The sequence below is a fragment of the Mustela putorius genome, unplaced genomic scaffold (assembly GCF_011764305.1).
Source record: "Mustela putorius furo isolate JIRA1106 unplaced genomic scaffold, ASM1176430v1.1 tig00004007_pilon_pilon_pilon, whole genome shotgun sequence".
In the NCBI taxonomy this organism is placed as follows: domain Eukaryota; kingdom Metazoa; phylum Chordata; class Mammalia; order Carnivora; family Mustelidae; genus Mustela; species Mustela putorius.
This window is the reverse complement of record NW_025422145.1, coordinates 8,670,048-8,683,657: the sequence shown is the minus strand read 5'-3', so window position 1 is coordinate 8,683,657 and position 13,610 is coordinate 8,670,048.

Genomic DNA, 13,610 nt, shown 5'->3' with positions numbered 1-13,610 from the left:
TCTCCAGCTCCAATTATCCTTCCTCCAAAATCTACCTTCAGTTGGCAAAGAGCAGATGCATTTTTTAATAAAAGTTCTTTAAAGCAATGAGCTAGTCCAGGTCCTCTGTGTCTATTCCTCTACCCCCTCTGTCACTGTCACCATCACAACCATGACTATCATCATCACATCACCACCACCATCACCATCATCATCATCACCATCTTCACTATCACCATCATCACCATCGTCACCATCATCGTCATCACCCCCAACACCATCATCACCATCGTCACCATCATCATCGTCATCACCCCCATCACCACCACTCTTATCATCACCATCATCATCATCACCACCTTCACTATCACCATCATCACCATCGTCACCATCATCATCATCACCCCCAACACCATCATCACCATCGTCACCATCATCATCGTCATCACCCCCAACACCATCATCACCACCATCACCCCCATCACCACCACTCTTATCATCACCATCATCCTTATAAATTCCACTACCTTCTTCACCACCATAAAACCTCTCATTCCTTCAAGAAATACTTCTTGAGTGCCTAATAGGTGCCAGACACTATAGCTTGTGTTGAGAACATAGGCATGAGCAACCCAAACACAGCGCCCCTGCCATTAAGAAAGGCATGCTGTAGACTTCTCAGCCTTCTCCAAGCAGGACACAGACCAAAAAATAGTCATGTTTGTAGGGCACACAGGGGTCCATGGAGGAGGATTCTAGATGCTGGAGATGACTTGTCTTAGGAGCAGCAGCACTCTGGTGACACATTCTTAAAGAAGCATGGTGCCAAGACTCAAAAATTGATTAACTGGCAAGAGAATTATTAAACAAAGTATCCTTAGAACAGGGTGCCATGAAAGAAAGTAACGGGGAGGTCTTTTGGATTTGGAATCTAGGAACCAACACGGATGCCGAGACACAAAGGATGAAAAGGCATTTCATGCCTAGGGGATGACTTATATGAAGGGTTTGGTACATTCTAGAAAAACCAAAAGAAGAGTAATCAAGCTAGAACACAGAGAGGAGCAAGTAGAGGGAAATGAGATTGGGGTTTAGGTATGGGGCCAGGTCATGCTGGTCTTGAGGTCATGTTAAGTGTTTGGATTCTAGTTGAAGCCACTGAATGGGTCTGAGTGGAGAAGTGAAACTTGACTTCTTTTTTTTTTAATTTTTACATTTTTAAAATTTCACTCTCCATACTGGCTTTAGCATGGATCATAGACTCTAGGGAGGCACGGAGACCAGCAAGGAGGTCAGTTAGCAGTAGAAACAGCAAGACCTCCTAGTGGCTTGGGCTACAGTGGTGACAGCACTGCATAGACAGTGAAGTGAGTAGGTAACTTTTAAAACTGAAGACAATAGGGAGTGCCTGGGTGGCTTAGTCAGTTAAGCTTCTGCCTTTGGTTCAGGGTCCTGGGATCAAGCCCCACATCGGGCTCTCAGCACGGTTGGGAGCCTGCTTCTCCCTCTCCCCCGTCGCGATCTCAGGGTCCTGGGATCAAGCCCCACATCGGGCTCTCAGCACGGCGGGGAGCCTGCTTCTCCCTCTCCCTCTGTGATCCCTTTTGCTTCCACTTTCTCTCAAATAAACAAATAAAATCTTTTAAAAAGCAAAATAAAACTGATGAGGGTAGAATTGATAAGACTTGGTGATAGACTGGGGTTGAGAATTACTCTTTTCCTTGTTATCTTCTTCTCCTTACCAATACCATCGTAATCGTCACTGGCAACCTCACCTTCATTATCAGCGGATCAGCACCCTGAGCTTCTAGAACTCTTGCCAGCAAGAACACACCCGGCCCTTGACCGTGCACACCATTCCATTCCATCACTCCTCCCACCACAGCCATGATTAGGATGGCTCTTTCCCATAACCTTCACCATGGACGGCTTTGCTTTCAACTCCATCCTACTGCTGCTATCACCCTCGCTTGCAACCTCATCAAAACGGTGCTTGACTGTTCCATCACCACGAGGCGCCAAGACGAAGGTGAAATTCAATGAAGCTGGTGCCAGGACCCCCACAGATTTCTTTAAAGTTGAATCCTTTCTTTCTCTCGGCTGTTTTTCTCTCTCTTGGCTTCATGCTTACCCAGACTCTCATTTGTTGGACCCTGGGGTCTGCCTTTCACAGATGAGCAATGCTGCCAAAAAGAATCTCTTTCTTAGTGGTCCAAGCCAGATCTCCAAAACTGAAGCTGATATCCCCAGCTTGGAGGGGATCTCTGTGGGTGGGAGGGATAAAATGCACTGGCTGGTCAGGTCTAGATCACCCGCCCTCTCCCGGAGCCCAGGTCGGGTGGATCAGTCTCACTCCAACATTTGAGCTAAGAGGTGTCATGGCTATCAAATGTAGCAAATAAAAATACAGGATACCCAGGCAGATTTGAATTTCAGACAAGCAGTGAAAGGATTTATAGTATAAGTATATCCCACGCAATATTTGGAATACACTTATACCAAAAAAATTTTTGTTGGTGATACCCAGTTTGAAGTTCAAACTTAACTGGATGTCCTGTATTTTATCTGGCAAACCCAGCTGGCTTCCCAAAGGGACACCAAGGTCCTATCACCAGAGCCAGGAGATGGGGTAAAGCGGCAAAGGGAGACCAAAACAGCAGATGCCCCTACACCCAGCCTGCGTGCCTGCCTTCACCAGACCCCACTTCCCTCACCAGCATAAGGAGGACTCCTCCCAGGCTCCTCTGCAAAGACAAGCTTGTTGGTTTTGAACATTCTGTTTTCCCCAAGGATTTTAATATAATCTACCTGACCATGCTCAGCCACTCTTGAAGAAAACAGACAGTAATGTTTTTCAAAAAGCATGGAGGCACATCAAACATTGGATGATATCATTACTCAGCCAGTCAGCTGAAGAGGCAGGATAATATCGGAAGGCTCCTGAGGCAGAATCAAAACAAGTCACAGATTGAGAATTAAAACCACACTGGGGCACCACGCTGGGTCCTGGCGTGGTGGAGGACAATGTCGCGTAGGGGGTTCCAACGCTGGTTTGGAGTCCTAAATCAGCATCTGACAGGCCCTGAGAACCCAGAGAAGTTGCCTTCTTTCTCTGAGCCTCAGTTCCCTTGGCTGTAAAATAGGGGTGCTCAAACCTATCAGTCCCAGAAGGGGCACTCTGAGAGGATGGCATGAGCATGCGCTGATGACTGATGACTGATGTAAAAAGCACTTTGTAACCGATGCGGAGTCAGACCAAGGTTCCTACTAAAACATGGGGAGAGGACATTGAGACAGAGTAGCGGGGAGTGCACCTTAAGAATGTAAGGAGGAAATGTTTTAAAAGAAAGAGAAGGAAGGCAGAAAGGAGGGAAGATGTCAGGACATCAGGAAGAACGCTTACCCCTCTCTCATTATGAAGCACCAGGCATCGGGGAAAGGAGGCTTTTTTTTTTTTAATTAGGGAGTTCTGGATCCATGAAACTCTGTATACCCTGAGGCCCCAGTTGCCTCGCCAGCCTCACACCGCCCCCCCAGGCCTTGAACATCTGAAATTCTTTCCTGCCCTGAGCCTTTACGCATGCTACTCCCTTTAACTGGGACACTCGAAGGTCCACTGCTTTTTTCTTGTTTGGTCTCAGAAATTGCTTCTTCGGGAAGGGTTCACCTAACACCCCAGCATAGGTTAAAGACTCAGGTGTGGCGAATGCCCCGCCAACTCCCCTCCAGACCGCAACGTCCCAGCTCATGCCCACAGCATCCGACCACATATCGCAGCGACTCTCCATGCAAGGACTTTTCTGGAGAAGGCTGGAATTGCGGGAAAGGGACAGCAACAGCCAAGAAGGGATGGGGTTAGAAGATAAATAACCCAAGCTATCTCACCCCTTAGCGCAGGACAAAGCTCTGAGGTTCTCAGTCCAGGTGACCCCAGCTACCCACCACAGCGACCTGCTCAGTGGTACAGCGGATACTGGTTTCCTTCCTTCTCCACCTTAATTACCCCCACTTATACCAGTGTATCCTAGGATCAGCCCCAAATAAAATTACTTGCCCTCAAATCCCTACCTCAGGGTCTACTCCAAAAGAAACCCAACCGAAGACATACACTGAGACTCTCCAATAGAAATGAATGATTAATGAGGAAATGTCTGCCCGCTCCTTTAGATATTCAGGCAGTAAAGTAGATACTACAGCTCATCCAACATCATCCTGATCCAACTCCCCCCTCACATTTCTAGACACCGTTCAGCTAGTGGTGGCCACGTGACAAAATTCTGACCGAAGAGGTAGAATTAGAGTCTGTTGGGAAGGGAATCTCCAAGAAAAACAGAAAGATCTTGGGAGGAGAAGGCTTTTGACCTACTTGGAATATAGATGTGATATCTGGAAGTATAGCAGCCATCTTGCAACCCTGGGGACAAACCTCTTTGTGAGTGGCAAAAGCAAAAAGATACAGAGTCCAAGTCTCTTGCAGCATTGTTGAAACACCCGCCCCATCCTTCAACCGCCTATCTCCAAAATACTTTCAGAAGATAAAAATAAACCCCAATCTGTTTAAGCCCCTATTTTAGGATGTCTGTGTTTGCAACTGAATGTGTTGTGAACTGATGCAGACAGGAATCAGGTTGGTCCTATCCAATGCATATTGTTAGCTTTTAGGTTAGTGTATAATACACAGTAGATGCGTAATGAAGATTTGTTGATTTAATAAATGAATTCTGCCCAAAAGTCTCTTCCTGCAAGCACAGAGCTTATTTTGTATGGCAAATCCATAAGAAACAAACTCGGGACTTGAAACATATAGCCAGAATATCTGCACAGTTATTAAGACTGTGGCATTAGAGAGAAGTGGTTTCTGTTTATTAAGTCTCATGAGGTCATGGTGTTCTACCGGCCAGTTGGACTCCACAGACTTGACCCATTTGCAACTAAGTGCAAAGCCTCCATCAGTCCATTAGGAACACCTAGAAGAGCTGGCTGCCACTCTTCATACCTTATATGATATATTTAGTTTAGAATGAAACCCTTTTCATTCTAAGGTAGGATCAGTAACCCACTGGTCTAATTTCCCCATTACACCCCTGGCATGGCGCCCAGAGATGAATGCAGACGGCCCTTTCTCCATTTCTGTTAACGTCTTCCCAAATCAGCATTGAAAACCCCTTGGCCAGAAAGAAGCTTCTTCCAGAAGCAATGTGGTAGGGAGAACGCTAGGACGAGAAGCCAGTGTGTCTGGGTCCCAGGACCACCAGCCAGCCAAAAGACTGGCTACTTCTACTCTCTGAGTCTGGGCTTCCTGTTCTGTAATAGGAACTAGTTAAAGTCCTCTTCTGGAAATCTCTTCCAGGAACAGCTTACATGCCCAATGAACTGTTACAACGTGGCAGACACATCAGGTGTGTTTCCTTCCTGACTCCTCACATCGATTTTATCAGAAAAATGTGCTGCCCCAACCTTACCATCGCTACAACTGGCGCACAAAAAAGATGGCACGGGGTTAAGGTATACAATTCAGGGAGTTTAGATATTTGTACACACTTGTGATACCATCACCACAATCAAGATGTTGAACATATTAGTCATCTTCAAAGGTTTCCTTGTATCCTTTTGTGGTTGTTTTTTGTGTGTGTGGTTATTGTTACTGTTTTGTGGTAAGAATATTTAACCTGAGATCTACCCTCTTAACAAATGTTAATCCCCTCTCTCTCTTTAAAAAAAAAAAAAATTGCTAATATGTGGGAGCACCCACACAGACACATCCAGAAAAAATGTTTAATTAGGCCAGTCAGGTTGACACAGAAAATTAACTGTCCCAGGGGAGGGAAGGAACAAAGAAGGACTTTAAAGGTTGCTTTTGAGGATGAAACAAATGTTCTAAAATTAGATTGTGGTGATGGTTGCACAACTCTTACTCACTCAGTGCATTATGTATGTATATATTTATTCAGTGCATATACATATGGGTGTGTATACATACACCCCCATATATATATACATACATGCAAATACATGTGTGCAAACTTGTAAACACCACATCAGACTTGCCCAGGCTAGAATTTAAGAAACCAGAAGGCAGAACTCAGGAATGCTGAAGATGGACAGCGGGTGGTAGTGGAGGCTGTAACCAGCAGGACAGTAATCACAATAGCACCGCCTACGGAAAATGTACGTCCCACGAGGGTCAGGCTCCGTGGCTCCACTCATCTCAGTAATGCTGCAATCTGGCAGGTGTTGCCGGTCTGGCGGTGGGGATCTGAAGTCAGCACCTGGGCTCTGGAGACAGGCCACCACGTACAAACCGCACCCGTAGCCCTTTCTAGCCTTGGACTTGGGCAAGGTCTAAAGCCTCGCCAAGCCTCAGCTCTTCCATTTGTAGAGAAGGTGTAGGATGACCCTGACCTTGGGACTGGGAGGACATGAGCTGGAATCGGGCATGTGAAGCTCTGAGCAGAGCCTCAGGTAGCCCATAAGATCAGCCGACAGGCATTAGCTCTGGCTATTAGTGTGGGTCCCACTTGATAAGACATGCACAGCAAGGTCACACAGATAATAAGACATGAACTTGTTGTTCCAACCCAGGCCCAGCTCCAAAGTGGAGGCTGTTGCCACTACCCATCAGATATGAATTGAAACAATTAGGTATGCCGCCTTCGCCTGCCCTAGCCCTGCCCTTGAAGGTATCTCTCTCTCCAGATCATTAATGCCAAAATGGCCACATCCATGCCCAGCAGCAGCCTCTAGTCAGCTGCCCTTCCAAGCCCTCTGAGCCCAGGGCCTGCGAAGGCCATGCTAGAAATTCACTAATAGAGATTATAAACAGCACAGGCTGTGGGTCTGGAAGCAACCAGATCTCCAAGGTCATGTTCCCTTGAAAGAGTCTCCTGCTAGGGCCACTGTCTCTGCCTTCCCCAGCCAGGACCTACAGTGAGAGACTATAAGAGACAAATGTCTCTGTACTTCAGTTCAGCAGAGGCTGAGGGAAAAAATCACAACATCAGCCCAGACATCTTGCAGAAGGAAAGGGGGACCCAAAAAGAACGGACACAGTTACTCAAGCCCTCGCAGAAGACAAGGAGAGGGCCGCCTCTGTTCAGTCCGGCATGCTCTCATTCACTGAAGAGTGACTGTGTGCCAGGCACTAAGGAAACCACAGGAATAGGACAAGGTCTTCCTTCTCTGAAGACCTTGGAGTGTCCTGGGGGACACAGAAAAAGGAAGGAATCATGCCACACGATGTAGCATAGGTGGTCACAGAAATAGGCCCAAATCGCCCGCTTTGATGACAACTGCCCTTGGTGGAGTGCTGACCCAGAAGCCCCTTCCTACACCGGGGATTCAGAGAGCCCCCGCCCACCTCCACTGCAGTGGCTCTCCTGTACGCCGTCATGCTAATGAGAATTGAGCTTCACAACAAACAAGAGTTTCTTGTAACCACTGCGTCAGCGCATCACAAATCTTATGGCTTCAGATGACACATATGAATCAGTTTCAGCTCGGGGGTCAAGACGTCTGAAATCAGTTTCCCTGCGCTGAAGTTAAGGTGTCTGCTAGCTGCACTCATGCTAGAGGCTCCACAGGATCCATTTCCTTATTCTCCCAGCTTCTGGAAGACACCTGCATTTGTTGGCTTGGGGCCCCTTCCTCCATCTTCAAAGCCAAGCCCCATAGCAGCTTCTCTCCTGTCTGACCTCTGCCTCTGTCTTTATATTCTCTCCCTCTGGCCCTCCTGTCTCCCTCTTGTAAGGACCCTTGCGATCACAGTGAGCACACCCAGAAAACGCAGGAAAATCTGTCCATCTGCAGATTTCACTGTGGAAAGTAACAGAGCCACACATTTCAGGGATTAGGACGTGGACAACTTTGGGGGCCCTGATTCTGCCCAGCACAAGCCCTACTAAGGTGGGGCTCACCATCACCCCATTGCTAGAGATGCAGAAACACGGCTTAGAACACGGAAGGAACTTATCCAAAGACTCAAATGGAGCAGAGATTTGAATCTCAGTTTACCTGGTCCCTAAGAGTATATGGGTTCTGGTCCCTACACTACTTCAAAAGACAGTGGGAAGAAGTCCCCAGAGGGCAGTCAAAGAGGGCTTCCCAAGAAAGGGGACCCCCAAGACAAAAGGCATCTGCAGTGGGGCATAGACAGGGCTTTCTGGAGCTAAACTGTGGGCCGCCTGAATGTGCTTCCCTCCGCTGTTCCCCGGGGCAGCATCCACACGTGCCCCATGGGGGAATAAAGCTGGGCAGCCAGGTTCCCTTGTCATTCCAGAGATCACGACAAAAACAGTAGCCGAGCTGGACGCTTGGACAATCTAGCCAGCTATCGCCCGGCTTGTTTGAATAACCAGACCCTCCCTGAGCACCCATCTCCAGTCGGAAAAAAATGAGCAGAACTGATGTCTATTAACGCAAGTGCACTAACCCACCCTCCCTGCCTCCTTCCAGTCTTCTCCCGGGCCCTAGAGTTCTGTTCAGAAGCATTTTTCCAGTATGAAGAAGGATCTCATTTCTACAGCAGCCGGGGGAAATAAGGCGTCTAGACACAGACCAGACAAGCCTGGCCTTCCCCAACCTCGGCCGTTACTCAGTCTGGATAGAACCCCTTGGAGGAGCTGCAGTCAGGGACTCGTGGGACCATCCAGGGCTGGGAAGGAGTGGAAATATTTAGTATAAAAATAGTATGTAACCTTTTTTTTTTTTAAATCTTGGGAAAAAGGAAGAAAATAAAAGGCACCTATTATCCCATAGCAGAGAAAGCTCTATTAACATGGGAGGCAAATTTATCTTCTAATCTTTTCCCTATGAATAAGATAATGATAATGGCATTTATTAAGCATAATCTGAGAGCAGGGCGCTGCCCTGAGAGTTTGCATCCATTGTGTCGGCCCTCATGGCATGTATGTGCATGAGGTGGGCGCTGTTACTGTCCACAGTTCACTGGTGGGATAGAGCACCAGTAGCATAAAGCAGTGAACGAAGGAGACACCTCTATTTATCAGATAAACAGAGCCGGGATGGTAGACAAGAACAGAGGCTTTGAAGGCAGACCACCAGTTCTTTCTCTTTCTCTCTGGCTTTATATATTCTTTGAGTAGGTAAAATTGAGGCATGTTATGATATACACAAGTTTTAAAACTCAAAAGGTACAAATTGCCACACCGCTCGAAATCTCTCTGCCTCTCCTGATCCCAGCCACCACGCCCCCTTCCCAAGGGGCAACCACTCTTAGCAATTTCCTTTTTAAGAGATTTTTTTATTTGTTTACTTGAGAGAGAGGAGGGGGTGGCGAGAGCACAAGCAGGGGAAGGGGGAGAGGGAGAAGAAGACTCTCCATTGAGCAGGGAGCCCGAGGTGGGGCTTTATCCCAAGAACCTGGGATCCAACCTGAGCTGAAGGCCGATGCTTGCTTAACCAACTGGGCCATCCATGGGCCCCCTCTTAGCAATTTCTTTGTTTATTTCCAGAGGTATTTTGGACAAGCAAATAGGGTTTTGTACGTGTGTGTATGCGCACGCGCGTGCACGTGCATGCATTCCTTTTTACAAATGGTAATGTACCGAACACCCCCGTTTGCTAATTTAGCAAAATATCTCACTCAATGGTCATCATGAGTCAGTTGGGGCAGGCTCTCACTGATCAGATGCACAGCACTGAGAAGACATTTCACTAGTTCCTCCTTCACACAATCATTGTGAGAAAGAAGAAATGCAGGTAAAACACTTGGCTAGAGCCTTACAATAGTAAGTCACACAATACATAAGATATTATTATTATTAGAATTGTAGTCATACTACTTCTTTTCAACTCTAATTGTATCACTCAACTGGCTATCATATGCACAAGTAATTCGGTCCTTACCTTGAACCGCATAAAAGAATGGGCTCTAAGTTGGACCATACCTCGAAGTGCAAACACCGAAGCTATCAACTAGAGAATCACATGGGAGGAAGGCCTTGGGCCTTGGGGTGAATCAAGATTTCTCAAGCAGGACATAGCACCATTCATAAGAGAAAACCATGGTCCCCAATGATGCTAAACCCCAGTAATCACACACACACACAACCCCCTCTTTGTGAAGGGGACAGGAGCCTCGACTTGCTTGTCACCAATCAAACACAGCAAAGTTGATCAAATGTCATTTCCATCATGAAGTTACCCAAGAATGTGACTGTAATGTCCATCTTGCCAGCAGATTTTTGCCTTCTCAGCACACATACTTTGTGTCAGAAAAGCCAGCATGGCCAGAACTGCACGCATCTCTCTAGCCAACCCTGGTGAGCAACCGAGGCCCTCAGTCAACAGCTCTGGAGGAACTGAATTCGGCCAACCACTTGAGTAAGCTTGGAATCAGACCCTTCCCCAGTAGAGCTTTCGAGTGATGACCATGACCCCGGCCAACAATGAGGCTGCAGCCTTATAAGAGACAGACACACATAGGGCCCAAACAAAGCATCCCTGGTCCCCGCCCCACAGAGATGGTCAGATGAAGACACGTGTGCTCTTTCAAGTTGCTAAATTTGTGGTGCTTTGTTACACAGCAAGAGAGTATGATACAGTCGGTGTGTTTCTGGAGAGCAGTTTAGAGTTGTATGTCATGCTAAACACATACATGCTCTTTGATTCTCAAACTCCACTTTGGGAAAAAGAGAGCCAATTTCTCCAAAGACTACATGCAAAGATAGCCATCACAGAGGACCTTAGTCCAAGAAAAGTACCTAGCATTTAGTGAGGAGCTGTTCTATGCCAGGCGGTTTGTATGTTTTACTTCATTTAAGCCATCCTATTCTTATAAATTACACCCATTTTACATGGCAGCTAATAAAGTCTCCAAGAGATGGACTGACTCACCCAAAAATGAACCAGACGATGCTTATGACATTCTTTGCACGGTGTCTGGCACAAGGTGAAGGGCTCAATAAATCTCACAGTGCTTGTACTTATTGCATTTCAAGTGGCAGAAACCTAACCCCAAACAGTCAAAGCTAAGAGAGCCCACAGAAATGGGGAGTTCAGAGAGGGGGCTCCAGGCATGGCTATATCCAGGAGCTAGAAGGCTATATACTCTCAGGACTCTGGCTTTCCCAGTCCATTTGTTCTGCTGCTTCTGTTTTCAGATTCTAGCCACATGACAAGAAAAGGTCCTAGACTGATTGCCTCCTGATCTAGCAAGCCTGGGAGAGCAGGGGCATAGGCTGATCCCAGAGAAGAATCTGATTGGCCCTGATTGGGTCACATGCCCCTTTCTAGAATTCTGTTGCCAGGAGGTTAGGACTATATGACCGGCCATCCTGGACCACATGACCATCTTCCAGGGGCATAAATGTCATGATTGACGGTCCCTCCCAGAACCAAAAGCACGGGACAGAGCGGTCCCCAAGAGGAAGGAAGTACTGCAGACAACCTGGGCACAGCCACCCCCATTAGCAAGGATTGTTCCAGCATGAACATTGAGAGCAGACCACAGTCAGGCCCCCACTGTCAACTCCGGAGCTCACATCACACCTCTCACGTCTTACCTCCCTGCTCTAACCTTTTCAAACGTCAGGGCAGCTCTGGAGCCAAGAGCAGAGGGAGGCTATCAGCAGGTCTGCAAAGCAACTCCCAGGCCTGATGGTATGCAGCGAAAAGCCGCTCCTTGGAGAGCCCCCATGAACCAAGCCAGCCAGACACAAAGGTCAGAGCTGAGCCCCGAGCTGACATACCCCTGCGTCCTCGCACACAAGGGCCCAGTTTTGCCAATGCTGCCAGTGACACAGCCAGCCCAGGGGAGGCCCTCGGAAAGGCTGAGGGGCTGGCCAGTTCTCTGTGGCCCCACCCAGATGTCAGAAACAGTTATAAACCGGTAATTACGGTTGTTGTTGTGATCCGTCTGAAGTGTAATCTCCCAGAAGAGCAAGGACCAGGTCTCTGGCTGCCCCAGCACCAAAGGAGCTTTTCCATTCCTCTTTCACACTGCATATTCCTCAAGGACAGAAGTTTCCATCCTCAGGAGGCAAATCTCGCATTCTGTTTCCCACCAAGACTGGCTTCTCCTGACACCCCATCCAGTAGAGCCCCAGCTCTCTGTGCTGCTCCCACACCTTGCCTTTCCTAACAGGAGTCACCGCCACCCGGCCCTCTAAGTGAGCTGGCACGTCGTCTGGCCCCGCCACCGCAATACAAGCCTCATGAGGGCAGGAATAGGTGTCTCTTCTGTTCACTGCTTCGTGCTCAGCTTACAGAAGCCTTCCTAGCACACAGCAAGCACTCAACATGTGCTTATTGAATGAATAAGCACATTTCTTATTACCCAATCTCTGTCAAACGTGGAAAACACACACATTGGCCCTCTCTGGACCAATGAGACCCAGAGAGGTCCTGTTTCCGGAAAAAAGGATGATGGTGTATTCATCTGCAGAAAGGTTGGCGTCAGCAAACCACGTATTGGCCTTGTAAGGACCTATTTAGCCAGAGGCTTCCATCCAGGTTAAACAATAACCTTGTTGTTTAACCCTTAAACTGTCCCTGCTCCCTGTCTCCCAGGGGACTGACTTAAAAACAAGTACCGGAGGGCGCCTGGGTGGCTCAGTGGGTTAAGCCGCTGCCTTCGGCTCAGGTCATGATCTCGGGATCCTGGGATCGAGTCCCACATCGGGCTCTCTGCTCAGCAGGGAGCCTGCTTCCTCCTCTCTCTCTGCTTGCCTCTCTGCCTACTTGTGATCTCTCTCTCTGTCAAATAAATAAATAAATAAATAAATAAAATCTAAAAAAAAAAAAAAAAAAAAAAAAAAAAAAAACAAGTACCGGAAACCAGCCCCAGGTAACAAAGCCCAGATACAAGGATGAGTCTGGCCAGGTGGAGACATCCGATCAGTGGGGGTTTGCATACTGAAACCCTAGCTACCAAGGAGTATGGGCCCCACCCTTTGGGAATGTTCTGGGCACCAATTCTAACCAAGGTGATAGGCTAGGTCAAATGTCTACTATACGGTATATTGTAATTCAGTTAGTCACCTAGCATCACTGTACAGCTTTCTCTGTGTGTTACAATTACATTGGCCAACTGTGCGTGGCCAGGCCCAACCACATGGCCTTTGCCCTTAAAAGCTAGTCTGTGAAACAGAGAAAGGTCGCCTTCTCTTGTAAGAGGTGCACTCCCGAACGTTCGGTTTAATTCTTGATGCTTGGCGTGAAATAAAGCTTCGCTTGACCTTCGCTTTGTATCAATCTCGCTCCTTTAATCACAGACCCATTACTGGGGGACCTAACAGGCCTGACCAGCCTGATGCCATTAGCATCTGAGGCTTGCTGTAGACTCTAGCCTACAGTGACATCTGTTCCACTCTGCCTCTGTAGCAGTTATAAACAGTTGCAGATGAGTGGGCCTGGATTTGGCCTGCTGGGCTTTCGCTGGCTGGTTCTACATGAACTCTTCAGAGACTGAATGAAGACAGGAATCTGTGTTATTATATACCAGGTAGTGAACCGGGCTGTTTCCTTGAGTCCTTAAAATATGTCTGTCGGGCAGGCGTGATCCCCATTTTACAGATGAAGGAAAGTGAGGCTCAGAGACTTTGTGCCCAAAGTCACACAGCTCATGAGCCAAGGTCAGGACTTGAATCCAAGACTCAAAGCCCTGGCCTTGG